Below are 7,500 nucleotides of genomic sequence, written 5' to 3'. Positions count from 1 at the left end.
ACAGAGACAGAGACGGAGACAGAGACAGAGACAGAGACAGAGACAGAGACAGAGACAGCGACAGCGACAGAGACAGGGACAGAGAGAGAGACAGAGACAGAGACTGAGACAGAGACAGAGACAGAGATAGCGAGAGAGACAGAGATAGAGACAGAGACAGAGATTGATACAGAGACAGAGACAGACAGAGACAGAGACAGAGACAGAGACAGAGACAGAGACAGAGACAGAGACAGAGACAGGGACAGAGACAGAGACAGAGACAGCGAGGGAGACAGAGATAGAGACAGAGACAGAGACAGAGACAGAGATAGAGACAGAGACAGAGACAGAGACAGAGACAGAGACAGAGACAGAGACAGAGACAGAGACAGAGACAGAGACAGAGACAGAGACGGAGACAGAGACGGAGACAGAGACAGAGACAGCGACAGAGACAGAGACAAAGACAGAGACAGAGACAGAGACAGAGACAGAGACAGAGACAGAGACAGAGACAGAGACAGAGACAGAGACGGAGACAGGGACAGAGACAGAGACAGAGACAGAGACAGAGAAAGAGACAGAGACAGAGTCAGAGACAGAGACAGAGACAGAGACAGCGACAGAGACAGAGACAGAGACAGAGACAGAGACAGAGACAGAGACAGAGACAGAGACAGAGACGGAGACAGAGACAGAGACAGAGACAGAGACAGAGACAGAGACAGAGACAGCGACAGCGACAGAGACAGGGACAGAGAGAGAGACGGAGACAGAGACTGAGACAGAGACAGAGACAGAGATAGCGAGAGAGACAGAGATAGAGAGAGAGACAGAGATTGAGACAGAGACAGAGACAGACAGAGACAGAGACAGAGACAGAGACAGAGACAGAGACAGAGACAGAGACAGAGACAGAGACAGAGACAGAGACAGAGACAGAGACAGAGACAGAGACAGAGACAGAGACAGAGACAGAGACAGAGACAGAGACAGAGACAGAGACAGAGACAGAGACAGAGACAGAGACAGAGACAGAGACAGAGACAGAGATAGAGACAGAGACAGAGACAGAGACGGAGACAGAGACAGAGACGGAGACAGAGACAGAGACAGAGAAAGAGACAGAGACAGAGACAGCGACGGAGACAGAAACAGAGACAGAGACAGAGAGGTCGAGAGAGACAGAGATAGAGACGGAGACAGAGACAGAGACAGAGACGGCGAGAGAGACAGAGACAGAGACAGAGACAGATACAGAGACAGAGACAGAGACAGAGACAGAGACAGAGACAGAGACAGAGACAGAGACAGAGAAAGAGACAGAGACAGAGACAGAGACAGAGACAGAGACAGAGACAGCGACAGAGACAGAGACAGAGACAGAGACAGAGACACAGACAGAGACAGAGACGGAGACAGAGACAGAGACAGAGACAGAGACAGAGACAGAGATAGAGACAGCGACAGCGACAGAGACAGAGACAGGGACAGAGAGAGAGACAGAGACAGAGACTGAGACAGAGACAGAGACAGAGATAGCGAGAGAGACAGAGATAGAGAGAGAGACAGAGATTGAGACAGAGACAGAGACAGACAGAGACAGAGACAGAGACAGAGACAGAGACAGAGACAGAGACGGAGACAGAGACAGAGACAGAGACAGAGACAGAGACAGAGACAGCGACAGCGACAGAGACAGGGACAGAGAGAGAGACAGAGACAGAGACTGAGACAGAGACAGAGACAGAGATAGCGAGAGAGACAGAGATAGAGACAGAGACAGAGACAGAGACTGAGACAGCGAGAGAGACAGAGACAGAGACAGAGACAGAGACAGAGACAGAGACAGAGACAGAGACAAAGACAGAGGCAGAGACAGAGACGGCGAGAGAGACAGAGATAGAGACAGAGACAGAGACAGAGACAGAGATAGAGACAGAGACAGAGACAGACACAGATACAGAGACAGAGACAGAGACAGAAGCAGAGACAGAGACAGAGACAGAGACGGAGGCAGAGACAGAGACAGAGACAGAGACAGAGACAGATACAGATACAGAGACAGAGACAGATACAGAGACAGAGACAGATGCAGAGACAGACACAGACACAGAGACAGAGACAGATACAGAGACAGAGACAGAGACAGAGACAGAGACAGAGACAGAGACAGAGACAGATACAGATACAGAGACAGAGACAGATACAGAGACAGAGACAGATGCAGAGACAGACACAGAGACAGAGACAGATACAGAGACAGAGACAGAGACAGAGACAGAGACAGAGACAGAGACAGAGACAGAGACAGAGACAGAGGCAGAGGCAAAGGCAGAGGCAGAGACTGCGACAGAGACAGTGACGGCGAGAGAGACAGAGATAGAGACAGAGACAGAGACAGAGACAGAGACAGAGACGGAGACAGAGACAGAGACAGAGACAGAGACAGAGACAGACAGAGACAGAGACAGAGACAGAGACAGAGACAGAGACAGAGACAGAGACAGAGACAGAGACAGAGACAGAGACAGAGACAGAGACAGAGACAGAGACAGAGACAGAGACAGAGACAGAGACAGAGACAGAGACAGAGACAGAGACAGAGACGGAGACAGATACAGAGACAGAGAAAGAGACAGAGACAGAGACAGCGACGGAGACAGAAACAGAGACAGAGACAGAGAGGTCGAGAGAGACAGAGATAGAGACGGAGACAGAGACAGAGACAGAGACGGCGAGAGAGACAGAGACAGAGACAGAGACAGATACAGAGACAGAGACAGAGACAGAGACAGAGACAGAGACAGAGACAGAGACAGAGACAGAGACAGAGACAGAGACAGAGACAGAGACAGAGACAAAGACAGAGATAGAGACAGCGACAGCGACAGAGACAGAGACAGGGACAGAGAGAGAGACAGAGACAGAGACTGAGACAGAGACAGAGACAGAGATAGCGAGAGAGACAGAGATAGAGAGAGAGACAGAGATTGAGACAGAGACAGAGACAGACAGAGACAGAGACAGAGACAGAGACAGAGACAGAGACGGAGACAGAGACAGAGACAGAGACAGAGACAGAGACAGAGACAGCGACAGCGACAGAGACAGGGACAGAGAGAGAGACAGAGACAGAGACTGAGACAGAGACAGAGACAGAGATAGCGAGAGAGACAGAGATAGAGACAGAGACAGAGACAGAGACTGAGACAGCGAGAGAGACAGAGACAGAGACAGAGACAGAGACAGAGACAGAGACAGAGACAGAGACAGAGACAAAGACAGAGGCAGAGACAGAGACGGCGAGAGAGACAGAGATAGAGACAGAGACAGAGACAGAGACAGAGATAGAGACAGAGACAGAGACAGACACAGATACAGAGACAGAGACAGAGACAGAAGCAGAGACAGAGACAGAGACAGAGACGGAGGCAGAGACAGAGACAGAGACAGAGACAGAGACAGATACAGATACAGAGACAGAGACAGATACAGAGACAGAGACAGATGCAGAGACAGACACAGACACAGAGACAGAGACAGATACAGAGACAGAGACAGAGACAGAGACAGAGACAGAGACAGAGACAGAGACAGAGGCAGAGGCAAAGGCAGAGGCAGAGACTGCGACAGAGACAGTGACGGCGAGAGAGACAGAGATAGAGACAGAGACAGAGACAGAGACAGAGACAGAGACAGAGACGGAGACAGAGACAGAGACAGAGACAGAGACAGCGACAGCGACAGAGACAGGGACAGAGAGAGAGACAGAAACAGAGACTGAGACAGAGACAGAGACAGAGATAGCGAGAGAGACAGATATAGAGACAGAGACAGAGATTGAGACAGAGACAGAGACAGACAGAGACAGAGACAGAGACAGAGACAGAGACAGAGACAGAGACAGAGACAGAGACAGAGACCGAGACAGAGACAGAGATAGAGACGGAGACGGAGACAGAGACAGAGACAGAGACAGAGACAGAGACAGAGACAGAGACGGAGACAGAGACAGAGACAGAGACAGAGACAGAGACAGAGACGGAGACGGAGAGAGAGACAGAGACAGAGACAGACACAGAGACAGAGACAGAGACAGAGTCAGAGACAGACATAGAGACAGAGACAAAGGGCAGGGACTGAGGCAGAGACGGAGACAGATACAGAGACAGAGACTGAGACAGAGACAGAGACAGAGACAGAGACAGAGACAGAGACAGAGACAGAGATAGAGACAGAGACAGAGACAGAGACGGAGACAGAGACAGAGACGGAGACAGAGACAGAGAAAGAGACAGAGACAGAGACAGCGACAGAGACAGAAACAGAGACAGAGACAGAGACAGAGACAGAGACAGTGACAGAGACAGAGACAGAGACAGAGACGGCGCGAGAGACAGAGATAGAGACAGAGACAGAGACAGAGACAGATACGGCGAGAGAGACAGAGATAGAGACAGAGACAGAGACAGAGACGGAGACGGAGACAGAGACCGAGACAGAGACAGAGACAGAGACAGAGACAGAGACAGAGACAGAGACAGAGACAGAGACAGAGACAGAGACAGAAACAGAGACAGATACAGCGACAGAGACAGAGACAGAGACAGAGACAGAGACAGAGACAGAGACAGAGACAGAGGCAGAGACAGAGACAGAGATAGAGACAGAGACAGAGACAGAGACGGAGACAGAGACAGAGACGGAGACAGAGACAGAGACAGAGAAAGAGACAGAGACAGAGACAGCGACGGAGACAGAAACAGAGACAGAGACAGAGAGGTCGAGAGAGACAGAGATAGAGACGGAGACAGAGACAGAGACAGAGACGGCGAGAGAGACAGAGACAGAGACAGAGACAGAGACAGACACAGAGACAGAGACAGAGACAGAGACAGAGACAGATACAGATACAGAGACAGAGACAGAGACAGAGACAGAGACAGAGACAGAGACAGAGACAGAGACAGAGACAGAGAAAGAGACAGAGACAGAGACAGAGACAGAGACAGAGGCAGCGACAGAGACAGAGACAGAGACAGAGACAGAGACAGAGACAGAGACAGAGACAGAGACGGAGACAGAGACAGAGACAGAGACAGAGACAGAGACAGAGACAGAGACAGCGACAGCGACAGAGACAGGGACAGAGAGAGAGACAGAGACGGAGACTGAGACAGAGACAGAGACAGAGATAGCGAGAGAGACAGAGATAGAGAGAGAGACAGAGATTGAGACAGAGACAGAGACAGACAGAGACAGAGACAGAGACAGAGACAGAGACAGAGGCAGACAGAGACAGAGATAGAGACAGAGACAGAGACAGAGACAGAGACAGAGACAGAGACCGAGACAGAGACAGAGATAGAGACGGAGACGGAGACAGAGACAGAGACAGAGACAGAGACGGAGACAGAGACAGAGACAGAGACAGAGACAGAGACAGAGACGGAGACAGAGACAGAGACAGAGACAGACACAGAGACAGAGACAGAGACAGAGACCGAGACAGAGACAGAGATAGAGACGGAGACGGAGACAGAGACAGAGACAGAGACAGAGACGGAGACAGAGACAGAGACAGAGACAGAGACAGAGACAGAGACGGAGACAGAGACAGAGACAGAGACAGACACAGAGACAGAGACAGAGACAGAGCCGGAGACGGAGACAGAGACAGAGACAGAGACGGAGACAGAGACAGAGACGGAGACAGAGACAGAGACAGAGACAGAGACAGACACAGAGACAGAGACAGAGACAGAGACGGAGACGGAGACAGAGACAGAGACAGAGACAGAGACAGAGACAGCGACAGCGACAGAGACAGGGACAGAGAGAGGGACAGAGACAGAGACTGAGACAGAGACAGAGACAGAGATAGCGAGAGAGAGAGAGATAGAGACAGAGACAGAGATTGATACAGAGACAGAGACAGACAGAGACAGAGACAGAGACAGAGACAGAGACAGAGACAGTGACAGAGACAGAGACAGAGACAGGGACAGAGACAGAGACACAGACAGCGAGGGAGACAGAGATAGAGACAGAGACAGAGACAGAGACAGAGACAGAGACAGAGACAGAGACTGCGACAGAGACAGAGACCGCGAGAGAGACAGAGATAGAGACAGAGACAGAGACAGAGACTGAGACAGCGGGAGAGACAGAGACAGAGACAGAGACAGAGACAGAGACAGAGACAGAGACAAAGACAGAGGCAGAGACAGAGACGGCGAGAGAGACAGAGATAGAGACAGAGACAGAGACAGAGACAGAGATAGAGACAGAGACAGAGACAGACACAGATACAGAGACAGAGACAGAGACAGAGACAGAGACAGACACAGAGACAGAGACAGAGACAGAGACAGAGACAGAGACAGAGACAGAGACAGAGACAGAGACAGAGACAGAGACAGAGACAGAGACAGAGACAGAGACAGAGACAGAGGCAGAGGCAGAGACTGCGACAGAGACAGTGACGGCGAGAGAGACAGAAACAGAGACAGAAACAGAGACAGACATAGAGACAGAGACAGAGGCAGAGACATAGACAGAGACAGAGACTGCGACAGAGACAGAGACAGAGATAGAGACAGAGACAGAGACAGAGACAGAGACAGAGACAGAGACAGAGACGGAGACAGAGACAGAGACAGAGACAGAGACAGAGACAGAGACAGAGACAGCGACAGCGACAGAGACAGGGACAGAGAGAGAGACAGAGACAGAGACTGAGACAGAGACAGAGACAGAGATAGCGAGAGAGACAGAGATAGAGAGAGAGACAGAGATTGAGACAGAGACAGAGGCAGAGACAGAGGCAGGGACAGAGGCAGACACAGAGACAGAGACAGAGACATGGACAGGGACAGAGGCAGAGGTAAAAGCAGAGACAGAGACAGCGAGAGAGATAGAGATAGAGGCAGAGACAGAGACAGAGTCAGAGATAGAGGCAGCGGCAGAGGCAGAGACTGCGACAGAGACAGTGACGGCGAGAGAGACAGAGATAGAGACAGCGACAGAGACAGAGACAGGGACGGAGACAGAGACAGAAACCGAGATAGAGACAGAGACAGAGACAGAGGTAGACGCAGAGGCAAAGGCAGAGGCAGAGACTGCGACAGAGACAGTGACGGCGAGAGAGACAGAAACAGAGACAGAAGCAGAGGCAGACATAGAGACAGAGACAGCGGCAGGGACAGAGGCAGAGACAGAGACAGAGACAGAGACTGCGACAGAGACAGAGACCGCGAGAGAGACAGAGATAGAGACAGCGACAGAGACAGAGACAGAGACAGCGAGAGAGACAGAGATAGAGACAGAGACAGAGACAGAGACAGAGACAGAGACAGAGACAGAGACAGAGACAGAGACAGAGACAGAGACAGAGACAGAGACAGAGACAGAGACAGAGACAGAGACAGAGACAGAGGCAGAGACAGAGACGGCGAGAGAGACAGAGATAGAGACAGAGACAGAGACAGAGACAGAGATAGAGACAGAGACAGA

This window comes from Megachile rotundata, chromosome 3 (genome assembly GCF_050947335.1).
Source record: "Megachile rotundata isolate GNS110a chromosome 3, iyMegRotu1, whole genome shotgun sequence".
In the NCBI taxonomy this organism is placed as follows: Eukaryota; Metazoa; Arthropoda; class Insecta; order Hymenoptera; family Megachilidae; genus Megachile; species Megachile rotundata.
The sequence above is the reverse complement of the archived record's forward strand: the minus strand, read 5'-3'. Positions refer to the sequence as shown.